Raw genomic sequence first — 13747 nt, 5'->3', positions numbered from 1 at the left:
TAGAGCAGTGAGTAAGTTTCTTTGAAGACACTTTCAGATCAGCTCCAGGTATATTATAGGTATACCCATGTACATAGGTCTGATGTATGCATGTAATAATATGTATGTAAATTATTTGAGCAGTTGTAAATTAAAATTGTACATTGAAGCTGTAAAGTGAATTATGAGTTATTTTGACTTGTAAAATTTGTAATATATTTCTTTTATCTCATCCTTTGAAAATACTGAAAAATTATTGTGGATTGAGTTGAGAAAAATATTGTGTTGAATTTTATTGGAGTTGAGATTTGGAAAAATATTGAAGTGCTTTTTACAGGTTTTCTGAAGAACTATTTTATCCAAAATACAGATGGCATTCTGCCAAAATTTTTACAGAAATTCCAAATAAGTCAAATGTGTTAGTTCTATCACTTCAGTTCACAAAAGTTTTTAACACCTGTAAGTAGTGCTCACCACTGTAAAAGAAGTAAGAAAAGTTTTTAAAATCCCTTGTAGTGTATTTAATGGGTTATCAGTAGACGGAGTTGATAATTCATTAGGTATACTACGGGATCATGTCATGCCTTACAGAGGGGTAGGGTGTGACAATTTAAACCAATATACCTATTGTCAATGCAAAAGTCAACATTTTAGTTGACTAATAAAACGAATAGTAACACCTAAACTTAAATTTCAAGAATTGTAAAGTTTAAAAGTGTAACATATCTTAGTACACCTAGCAAGATTGGTTTGGATAGGTTGGCATGCCAATAGGGCTTAGTTAGCAGTACTGCACATGGCATTATGCCCTTCTGTGATTTCATGGCTTTTAGCCATTCTGATATTGTGTTGGTACTTGGCCTTGTGCCTAATGTTATTACAGCTTATTAGTTGTTCTGTTGCACACCGGGAGATACATATGTGACCAATGGTGTGACGGCCCGAGGTACTTGATACCCAGTGCTAGTTTACCCGTTTATCCAATATAGTCGTCCAGTATAGGTTACTTGAGCAACCAAAAATGAAAGTGGATAAATTTAATGAAATTATGAATATAACAAGTACATAATAAATAAGATTACCAATAATGATCGAAAAATTATCTGCATAAGACATCAAAACATGCACTGCATATTTATTTTCTGTTATTTCTTTTTATTCTATTATTGGCACCACTAAGCATTATTGCTTAGCGCATTGCTTTTACCACGCGTCGGTTCTGGAGAGACAGATTGAGAGCCCAGTAGACCACAGACTGGGTGAGACCTTCTGCAGCTTTACATAGTGTCCGTGTCACCTCGCCGTCTTCAGTGCATTGGTAGGACACTAGGTTTCATTTTGGTATTATGTAATCAAACTTTTTTTTTCTCATGTATAATTAAGACTTATGTAATGTATTTTGATATTAATGTAAATAGTGGAAATTGTGTTTATGAATGGAACATTGAATATTTATTTATGACTTGTATATGAATATTATGTGAAATGAATGAATGAGAAATGGAAATATTGTTGAAAAATATTGAGACATTGTTGATGAAATGAAGTTTGGGAATGACTGAAAACATATTGAAAGTGTTTTTCTCAGGTTCCGAAGAACTGTTTTCTCCATTTTTAGCCGGTACATTGCCGAATTTTCTATAAAATTTATTTAACCTCAAATAAATTTATGATTTCAATAAATTTGTGAAATGAATTACATTTCACAAATTATACTTCATAACTAAAAAAAATAATAATAATAAATTAGGAAGAATAAAAATGATTGAATTAAAATAGGGTGTTCCGGTACACTGTGTGGCATATCTTGCTCGACTACATTGTAGACAGGTAAGGGGTGTCACATTTAGTGGTATCAGAGCACGGTTTAGGCATTTCTGGGCCTAGATTGAGTCCATACCATGCATTTCATTTGTAAGAGTCAAGGTGATACTAATGCATATCTGTTTGTCTTTGTTATTTTGAATAGGATATGGACCCTACATCATAGAGGGCAGTTGAGGAGGAAGTGGTGAGTCATGCTCCACCTGCAGTAGCTGAGACTGGGGGTAGGGGAGAACCTGCTCCACCAGCTCCAGCAGAGCCTGCTCAGCCTCCACAGGCCATGTTCCAGCAAATGGCCGAGTTCTTCAGACAAATGGCTGGGGTAATGCCACCACCACCACCACCTCCACAGCAGAAATCACATCTGGAAAGACTGAGAAAATTTGGAGCAGTGGATTTCTTTGGCAAGAGAGAAGATGATTCTATTGCAGTCGAAAATTGGTTGAACAGAACAAGCAGAGTTTTAAAACAACTTCACTGCACTCCAGAGCAAAATCTTAAAGCTGCTGTATCTCTGTTGCAAGATGATGCATATGAATGGTGGGATACGGTGTCTAGTGAAGTATAGCCAGAAGTAATAACTTGGGACTTCTTCCTCTCAAAATTTAAGAAGAAATATATGGGTAGTGTGTACTTGGAAGAGAGAAGAAGAGAGTTCATTAACTTGAGGCAGAGACAGCTGACAGTGGCAGAGTATGAAAAGGAATTTGTCAGACTAAGCCACTATGGAAGGGAGATAGTCCCTAATGAAGCCAAAAGGTGTAAGAGATTTGAAGAGGGATTAAATGACAACATAAAGATCATGATCACTGCCTTGGGAATTACAGATTTCACTAAGTTAGTGGAAGCTGCATTAAAAGTGGAGAAAGTGAGAATAAGTGAGCAAATCAGAAGAGCGAGACAGTAGAAGAGGGGCCCGGGTCAGTCTAGCTTATCTCCTGCACCAAAAAGAAGTTCAAAGGTCCACCTGCACTGAGTTCAGGTCAACCACAAAGTCAAGGTCAGACCCAAGGGCCCAGGCCATAGTTCACCCCTAGGAGAGGTCAGTCCACACCATCAGTAGGCAGCTCTCTAGGGACGGGGTTCAGGGGACCAGCCCCAGCATCTTTTGCATGTCCACATTGTCTGAAGTAGCATAAGGGGGAGTGTTAGAGAGTGACGGGTGCCCGCTTAAGGTGTGGGTCGATAGTGTGACAACCAGTCCATTCCCAAGATTACGTCAAACTGATGGAAAGGCAACTCAATCAGGTCTTGGTCACTCTCCCCTACTAGTATCCCCCTTTCTACCGGTAGGTTGATACAGATGTATGAATGAGTGGATCCTGGATCCACCAATGCATTTACAGATGTATTGTAGAGGGAGAACGTACCCTTGATGATGTCCGAGGCATCTTGCTCCTCCTAAGCTCTCATGGCATAGGCTCTGGCAGGTGGTTTGCCCTCAGGCCTCTCTGTTGGCTCAGATGCAGGCCTCTGTGATGGTCCCACTGCCTCAGATTTTCTAGATTTCCTACCCTTTTGTGGTGCAGGAGCAGGTCTATCTGCTTGATTTTGGAGAGTGATTGGTGCCTGCTTAAGGTGAGACAGGAATTCAAAATAAACTTAGATCTAGGAACTAGAAGTTGATGACAGGAAATTAAAATATTGAAAATTAAAATCAACATGGATCTAGGAACCAGAGGTTGATGACAGGAATTTAAATACTGAAAATTAAAATTAACTTGGATCTAGGAACCAGAGGTTGATGACAGGGAAATAAAAATCAACTTGGTTCTAGGAACCAAAGGTTGATGGTAGGAATTTAAAATGCTAAAAATTAAAATTAACTTAGATCTAGGAACTAGAGGTTGATGGCAGGAATTTAAAATGATAAAAATTAAAATCAACTTGGATCTAGGAACCAGAGGTTGATAACAGAAAATTCAAATGCTGAAAATTAAAATCAACTAGGATCTAGGAACAAGAGATTGATAGCAGGAAAATCAGCTAAGAGGTTGAGGGTATGAAACGTTGGTTTGTACCTCTAATGATCACAAAGCAAACCTAACACAAGATGTTTCTCCAATCAAAGTGTACTTAACAAGGTCCCAAAGACAAATGATTAATGGAGAGGGTCAGAACGGGTCCCAAGGCTTGGCCGACAATTTCCTCTTTTTACTCACTTTTTCAAAATGCCCTTCCGGGTTTTGGTTCCTTACCCATTTTGTAGAAAGCACCCTTGTAGGTTTTTACTTTCTTCTACACATTTTGCTTGGAGCGCCCTTTCGGGTTTTCACTCCTATATTTTTTTTTTGCCCAATTGCCTGATCATCGCTCATCCCCTATAAATCTCATAGCAAAGTACAAGAGGTTATCAATATTCAAATCCTGATCTTATAATAAAGTTTTAACGAATTAATAGTGCATAAATGGAGTTATATAAGAAAAATAAATTAGAGTAGAGGAGCAATTTTATTATGGCTTAAAAATAAAGGTACAATTTTAAAGGAAAAGGGTTATAAGAATAGATCTCACAAATTCCTTGTAGCCAACTTTGAATTCCCTTAACTGCCACTATTTCAAGTAATCTTCCGATGAACGGTTGCGCGGTGGTGACTTATTGCCTCTTCTGGTCTTGGGCCCCCTTCTTTATTTCTCCGTTTTCTGGTCCTAGGAGCACCCTTTCGGGTTTTCACCCCTAGAGGAATTTTTTTTTTTGCTCACTTTTTTAGGATGCCCTTTCAGGTTTTCACCCCTTGCTCATTTTGCAGAAAGCGCCCTTGTGGGTTTTCGCCCTCTTTCACACATTTTGCTAGGAGCACCCTTTCGGGTTTTCACTCCTACATTTTTTTTAGGCATAATATCTTTTGACAGTGTCTGCATTCACAGGTCTTGGGAATTCTTCGTCGTCCATATGAGTCAAGATCAGCGCACTGCCAGAAAATGCCTTTTTAACCACATAGGGTCCTTCTTAAGTTGGTGACCATTTTCCCTGAGGATCATTTTGGTCTGGGAGGATCTTTTTCAAAACTAGATCTCCTTATTGGAATTTGCGTGGGAGAACGCCTTTATTAAATGCTCTAGCCATTCTCCTTTGGTATAATTGCCCATGACACATTGCTGGTAGTCTTTTCTCGTCTAGTAAATTCAACTGATCTAACCTTGATTGAATCCATTCTGACTCTTCGATTCCTGACTCTTTCAGAATTCTTAGGGAGGGAATTTCTACCTCTATAGGCAAAATAGCTTCCATTCCGTAGACCAATGAGTATGGCATTGCCCCAGTTAATGTCCTTACTGAGGTTCGACAAGCATGAAGGGCAAAGGGAAGCATATCATGCCAATCTCTATAAGTGACGGTCATCTTCTTGATTATTCTCTTAAGGTTTTTATTAGCGGCTTCCACTACTCCGTTCATTTGGGGACGGTATGGTGAAGAATTGAGATGTTGAATTTTGTACTAGTCACACAAATTTTGGATCTTTGGGCCATTCAAATTCTTAGCATTGTTGGTTACAATTTTTCCAGGAAGGCCATGTCGGCAGATAACATTGTTCTCGAAAAATTTGAGGAATATATTTTGCATGATATGAGTATATGACGTTGCCTCAACCCATTTGGAAAAGTAGTCAATGGCCACTAAGATGAACCTGTGCCCATTGGATGCTCTGGGATTAATAGGACCGATCACGTCAATGCCCCACATTGCAAAAGGCCAAGGTGAGACAAGATTAAAAAGCTGATGAGGAGGGACATTTATCGGATCAACATAAATTTGGCATTTATGACACTTTCGAAAGTACTAAATGCAGTCTTTTTCCAATGTAGTCCAGAAGTACCCTCATTTCATAATTTCCTTGGCCATCATATGCCCATTGGCGTGAGTAGTGCAATTCCCCTTATGAGTTTCAAAAAGGATCCTCCTTGCTTCTTTTGCATCTACACACCTCAACAATTCACCATTGGAGCTCCTTTTATACAAAATTTCCCCACTGGGGAAGTATCCCGGTGCTAATCTCCTGATCATTCTTCTTTCATTTTTGCTTACCTCGGGAGGGTATTCCTTGGTTTTGATATAAACCTGGATGTCATGATACTAGGGTTTACCATCTATTTCTTCTTCGATCATGAAGTAGTACGCCGGCTCACTCCTTGCTTTGATTTGTAACACCTATGTTATCTGTCCCTCTTCCATCTGAGTCATGACAGCTAGAGTGGCTAAGGCATCGGTGAATTGGTTTTTGTCACGGTTGAGGTGAGTGAAGGAAATCTCTTTGAATTTCTTAATCAATTCTAAGAGATACTTTTGATACGGGATCAGTTTCGGGTCTTTAGTTTGCCATTCCCCTTTAACTTGGTAAATGATCAAGGTCGAATCTCTGTACACCTCTAACTTCTTGATCTTCATTTCAATTGCAACCTATAAACCCATCACACAGGCTTCATAATTTGCAACGTTGTTGGTGCAGTCGAATCTTAGCTTGACAGCTATTGGGAAGTGCTTTCTATCTAGTGATATCAAAACTGCTCCAATCCCATTACCGGATAAATTGACTGCTCCGTTGAAATACATCTCCCATACGTCATTCAATTCTTTGTCATCGCTACTGACCTCATTAACATAGTTATCGGGGAATTCAAAATCTAGGGCTTCATAATCCTGGATCGGGTTTTCTGTTAGGAGATCAACAATCACGCTTCCTTTCACTACTTTTCTGGTCATGTAGACAATATCATATTTAGAAAGTATGACCTACCATTTTGCTATCCTCCCTAGCAACAACGGGCTTTCAAATACATACTTGATTGGGTCCATTCTGGAGATGAGCCATGTTTTATGATTCAACATGTAGTGCTTGAGTTGATTTGCCATCCATGTAAATGCGTAACAAGTTTTCTCTAGGAATGAGTATCTCGATTCACATTCATTGAATTTCTTACTTAAATAGTAAATGGCTCTTTCCTTTCTTCCCGTGTCATCGTGCTATCCCAGAACACAACCCATTGAGCTATGCTGAACTGTCATATACAGAATTAATGACCTTCCCATCACTAGAGGAACCAATATTAGCGGATTTGACAGGTACTGTTTAATATTTTCAAAAGCCTCTGGACAAACTTGATCCCATTAGGCGGTGTTATTCTTCTTGAGTAGTTTAAAAATGGGCTCAGCTTTGGCAGTGAGATTAGAGATGAATCTCGAGATGTAGTTCAATTTTCCCAGGAAACTATGCACCTCCCTTTTTGTCTTTGGGGATGGCATTTCTTGAATGGCTTCAACTTTATCTGGATCCACTTCTATTCCCTTCTCGCTTACTATAAATCCCAATAGCTTACTATACTTGGCCCCAAACATGCACTTAGCTGGGTTTAACTTCAGTTGATACTTCCTGAGCCTTTTGAACACCTTTCTCAACACTTGTACGTGACTTTCTACCCCTCTGGATTTGATAATCATATCATACACATATACTTTCTTGTGCATCATGTCATGGAATAATGTGACCATAGCATGTTGGTAGGTAGCTCCGGCATTCTTTAATCCAAAAGGCATCACCCGATAGCAAAATACCCCCCACTGGGTGATAAAAGCAGTTTTGTTTTTATCCCCCTCATCCATGGGGATTTGGTTATACCCTAATGCCCCATCGATACATTAACATCTTCCTAGCCCTGCAGCATTGTCTACCAGCACATCTATGTGTGGGAGAGGGAAATCATCCTTTAAGCTTGCCTTATTGAGATCCTTGTAATCAACACATACCCTTACTCTTCCATCCTTCTTCATTATAGGGGCAATGTAACATCCTCCCGGCAACAACTCCGTACATTCTACTGTTCCGGTGACCGGTGTCGGTCCGGACAGCTAGAACGTTCGGAAAAAATATTTAAATTAAAGCGAGGAACCAAAATTAACTCAAATATTAATAAGAAAAATTTAGTAAAAATTTTAGAAATAAAATACAACCAAGTCAAATGAGCCGGTGCCCAAGCGATGGCTAACCGGAGGGAAGTTGCGGTTCTCGCAACGAGGAGCCCTAGACCCGGGAAAAAATTCATGAAATAATTTTTGGGACTCCAGAGAAGGGTCATTGAGGTTCCTATGGCATTAGAATGCCAAGAAAATATTTAGAAAAATTTTTCAATCAGATGCATAATTTTGACTCGTTAAGCCAAACGGAGGGCATTTTGGTCATTTCGCCTTCAGAGACGATTTTTGGCCGACTTGTCCAGTTGAGTAAATAATTATTATGACATAAAATATGAATTAATGTTGATGAAAAATTAATTTGAAGTTAGTAGAAGAGAAAAGAAAAGAAAATACAATAAAATGCCAATTATGACATATTATGAGGTCATTTAAAATTGTCCACCAATCACAATTAAGTAACCATTTGACTAATTAATAAAAGAGATAAATAAAGACCAAGGAAGACCAAAAACAAGCAGCCATCTTCTTCTTCAAAACGTGATCCTCTCCTCCATAACCCTCCATGGAAGTTTTCTTTAATTACTTCCATTTTCCCATGAATTTGCACTATAAAACCCTAAGTCCCTTCACTAAAAGCTTGTCTCTACCTCTTGGGAAGTGTTTGGCAGCCTAGAAAGTGAAGGAAAGTGAAGTTTTGAGTTGGGAAAAATCTGCCTACAAGAGGTTAGTGCTTACTTTTACAAATATTTCTTTATTTCTATGTTAGGGACTTGAACTTAGTATGAAACTGTAAATTAAAAGGACTAAACTCATGTGTATCTATACCATGAATTTCAGCTGCCCTAAGGAAGGAATAGGATTGATTGTTTTGATGGACTTAGAGTGGACTAAATATGATGTTTAAGGTATTTATATACATGGATAATGAGTTAGTGTATTAACTAGGGTAACTAGTGTGAATCACAATGGCAAACTAGGGTTTTGGAGAGTGAAATTTGGTTTTGGCTTATGAAGTGGTAAGTGAACCTTATAAGGGTCAATTAGTGACCATTTGAGGTAAGTTCACCATAATTTGAAGAGATTTAGAGTGATGCAAACTGAATTGGTAGGCTGCCTAGGGTAACCAGTAGGGAGGCTATGATTCTAGCCCACTTGGACTGCCATATCTTTGGCTGTGTTGGTCCAATTGGTGTTTGGACAATTGGACATGAAACTAGGCTTATAATGGCACATTTTTGCTGAAGAAACCATGCCCAAAAGACTAAAGCAAGAGGACCAAAAGTTGGCCCCAATCCGGATACCCTACAACAGCACCTGCAGAAATGACCAAATGAACAGTAACTGTTCATTTGGCCATAACTCACTGTAGATATGGTCAATTGACCTGAAATTTTTACAGCAACAAGAGATGATATAGAAAAACAACTTTTATGAAGAACATCACCCCAAATTATGCCATTAACCCATTCAAATTATTGGACAAAGTTAAGTTATCAAACCTGCAACTCTGCAGATTTTCACTTGAGCAGTAATGTTTGGATGGCTATAACTCTCTCTAGAAAACTCGGATTTAGTCAATTCTTGAACCAATGGAAACTTAAGGCATGGTAGAACATTTCATATGAAGAAAGTCAGACCAAATTATGTACTTAACTTGATCAAATTACTGACCAAATTTGGATCAAAATCTGCCAGAACCCAAAATCTCAGCATGAACAGTGCACGTGAACAGTAAACTTACTTTGGCCATAACTTGAGCTACAAAACTTCAAATGGAGTGATTCAAAAAAAGAAATTCAACTAGAGAAAATAAGGAACAACTTTCATGTTTACCATTTCCTCAAATTTCCACTGTAACAGTCCCTAATGGAATAGTAAAGTTATGGTACAAATTCTGAAATTTCTGCCCCTTAGTGCTAAGCTTGGAAATTGATTTGGTGACTTATTCCAACAAGTTTTAAATGTAAAATGTGGTATGTTTGAAGTGCCAAAGTCAATGTACCTACTTTCTATGCAAAAGTCAACTTTTTTGTTGACCAATGAAATGAATAGTGACACCAAAAGTTGAAATTCACAGATTGAAGAATTTCAAAGTATCAAATACCCTAGTATACCTAACAAGATTGGTTTGGATAGTTTGGCATGCCAATAGGGTATTGTTTTAGCAGTACTGCGAAAGGCTTTATGCCCGTATTCATGGCTTTATGCCCGTATTCATGGCTTTTATGCCGATTATGTGATATCATGGCTTTTTAGCCATACTGACTGCATACGTGGTTGACGTTCTGCGTCCCATGGTATGACGACCTGAGGCATCGCGGTGTCCAGTGCCAACGACCCGTTATCCATCGATCGTCCAAAGATAGGTTACTTGGGCATGGAAAAGTATAACTGTGATTGAACTGATCATTAAAGAAAATACGAAAATTAAGTATCATGAATGATTACCAAAAATACAAAGAAGCTCAAGATCATGAAGAAAATAATTAACGAAATGCATGAAGAAGTTAATATCATAAAACATGAATAGCCCTCGACTAAACAATAAGTTAGTAATTATTCATTTATTATGAACACAATAGCAAGGAAATTATTATCTTTATTTGCATATTATATTTTCTTGTATTATTTGCACCACTAAGCTTTATGCTTAGCGCGTCGCTTTTGCAACGCGTAGGTACTGAAGATTCGGACAGAGGGCCCAGTAGACCACATATTGGGTAAGGCCATTCACAGTCTGCATAGTGTCCATGTCACCTCACCTTCCACAGTGCATTGGTAGGACACTAGATTTCATTTTGATATTTTGTAACTAATTTCTATTTTCTCATATGTATTTGAACTTATGTAATAAATTTTGATATTCATGTAAATAATGAAAATTGTATTTGTGAATGGAAGAGTGGATGTAACACCCTCCCGGTAGCACTTCGTACATTCTACTGTTCCGGTGACCGGTGTCGGTCCGGACAGCTAGAACGTCCGGAAAAATATTTAAACTAAAGTGAGGGACCATAATCAACTCAAATATTGATAAGAAAAATTTAGTAAAAATTTTAGAAATAAAATAGAACCAAGTTAAACGAGCCGGTGCCCTAGCGAGGGGTAACCCAGAGGGAAGTTGCGGTTCTCGCAACTAGGAGCCCTAGACCCGGGGGAAAAATTATAAAATAATTTTTGGGACTCCAGAGAAGGGTCATTGAGGTTCCTATGGCATTAGAATGCCAAGAAAATAATTAGAAAAATTTTTCAATCGGTACAGACAATTTTGACCCGTTAAGCCAAACGGAGGGCATTTTGGTCATTTCGCCTTCAGAGGTGATTTTTGGCCGACTTGTCCAGTTAAGTAAATAATTATAATGATCTAAAATATGAATAAATATTGCTAAAAATTGAATTGAAAATGAGTAGAGAAAAGAAGAAAAGAAAATGAAGGAAAATGCTTAATTATGACATATGATGATGTCATTTAAAAGCCCCCTCCAATCACCATTTGACAAACCAATAAAAAGAGATAAAAATGACTTAAAATGAGATAAAAAAACAAAGGAAACCAGCAGTTTCCTTCTTCATACGGGCTGGAATAAGAGAGAAAGAGAGAGAAAAGGAAAAGAAAGAAAGAAAGGAAGAAGGAGAAGGAGATGAACAGTAGCAGAAAAAGGGGTTCGGCAGGGCAGCATGTTTCTCTTCCGTCCAGGTGAGTTTGGCTCAACATCTATGGCTGATTTTTGGATATGTTTGAGGTGTTTATGTGTGGAAGTTATGGTTAAAATTTGGTGATTGTTCAACGGTTGGATTTGGAGAAATATATTGTTGAACACAGGCTGTCTGTAGGTTGAATTCTGAATTTTAGCTACTTAAATTTGAGAAAAATAAATAGTTAGGATGCTTATAAAATTATGAAATTTGGTACAAATGATATTTGGGATGTTGAGGCTGCTGGGTTAAAATTTGGTGAATTTTAGACTTGTGGTTTATGAGATATAAATTGTTTTGCATGAGCTGTCTGAGTAAGACTGATTTCTGCAACAATTCAGATTTTGAAGGGTTGAATGAATGTTTTGATATCTCATGATATCGTGATTATTTGATGCTAAAATTTTTACTGATATTGTATAGGGATGTCTTGAATATATGGTTAAAATTTGGGATTTATCTAACGGTTAGATCATTATATATAAATTTGAATGCACAAGCTGCCAGATTGGGTATTAATGGGTGGTTGTGGATTTAAGATTTATGATAGGAGTTTAGTCCAATTTAAGGGGAAATGCTGTTGAATTTTTATTGGATATTTAATTTAGGAAAGTGAAGTTATAATTGATTATGATTATTATGATTCTAGGGGAAATCTTGAAGAATAACAAGCTCAAGGTTGGTTTCAAAAAGGTTAGTGCCTAATTCCACTTATATCTCTATTATTCTATGTTAATGACTTAAAATAAGCATGAATTTATGAACCAAATGAATAAAAGCTAAGTGTATGTAGCCCATGGATTTCGGCTGCCTTAAGGAAGGAGTAGGATTGAGTGTTTTTGATGGACTTGAAGTGAACTAAAGATTAGGTTTAAAGTATGCGAATATAAGGATAATGAACTAGTAGTTAATTAAGGTTTGTGATGAAAACTCATAATGGGAACTAGGGTTTTGGAGAGTGAAATTTGGTTTTGGCTTATGAAGTGGTAAGTGAACATTATAAGGGTCAATTAGTGACCATTTGAGGTATGTTGACCATAAATTAGACTGAAAAATGGCATGGCAAAGTGGAATGGTAGGCTGCCTAAAGACAACAGCATGGTGGCTGAGATTTCAGTCCAATTGGACTGCCATAACTTTGGCTGTGTAGGTTCAATTGGTGTTTGGCCAATTGGATATGAAACTAGGCTTATAATGGCACATTTTTTCTGAAGAAACCATGCCCAAAAGACCAAAGCAAGAGGACCAAAAGTTGGCCCCAATCCGGATCCCCTGCAACAGCACCTGCAGAAATGACCAAATGAACAGTAACTGTTCATTTGGCCATAACTCACAGTAGATTTGGTAAATTGACTTGAAATTTTTACAGCAACAAGTTAAGACATAGAAAAACAACTTTCATGAAGAAACCTACCCCAAATTATGACCAGAACCAAATCAAATCATTGAGCAAAGTGAAGTTTACTGTACTGAGATTTCCAGAATTTTCATTTGAGCAGTAATGTTTGGATGGCTATAACTCTCTCTAAAAAACTCGGATTTAGGCGATTCTTGAACCAATGGAAACCTAAGGCATAGTAGAACATTTCATATGAAGAAAGTTAGACCAAATTATGAACTTAACTTGGTCAAATTACTGACCAAAGTTGGACCAAAATCTGCCAAAATCCAAAATTTCAGCAGGAACAGTACACGTGAACAGTAAACTTGAGCTACAAAACTCCAAATGGAGTGATTCAAAAAAATAAATTCAACTAGAAAAAATAAGGAACATTTTCTATGAAGGAAGTTTTGTCAAATTCCAACAGTAAATCGACCAATGAAACAGTGCAACTTCGGAGCACCAAAACCGAAAATTGGCGATTTTGCCAAAATGACCTAAGCTTTGAGAAAGTGACCAAAACCAACAAGTTTTGAATACAAAATGTGGTATGTTGGGAGTACTAAAACCAATGTACCTATTGTTTATGCAAAAGTCAACATTTTAGTTGACTAATGAAATGAATAGTGACATGAAAACTTGAAATTCAAAAATTGTGAAACTTAAAAGTGCAAAATGCCCTAGTAGGCCTAATGTGATTGGTTTGGATAGGTTGGCATGCCAATAGGGTATTGTTTTAGCAGTACTGCGAAAGGCTTTATGCCTGTATTCATGGCTTTATGCCCGTATTCATGGCTTTTATGCCCGTATTCATGGCTTTTATGCCGATTATGTGATATCATGGCTTTTTAGCCATACTGACTGCATACGTTATTGACGTTCTGCGTCCCATGGTATGACGGCCCGAGGCACCGCGGTGTCGAGTGCCAACGACCCGTTATCCAGTCCAGTCGTTC

The sequence above is a fragment of the Hevea brasiliensis genome, chromosome 5 (genome assembly GCF_030052815.1).
Source record: "Hevea brasiliensis isolate MT/VB/25A 57/8 chromosome 5, ASM3005281v1, whole genome shotgun sequence".
NCBI classification, from domain to species: domain Eukaryota; kingdom Viridiplantae; phylum Streptophyta; class Magnoliopsida; order Malpighiales; family Euphorbiaceae; genus Hevea; species Hevea brasiliensis.
The sequence above is the reverse complement of the archived record's forward strand: the minus strand, read 5'-3'. Positions refer to the sequence as shown.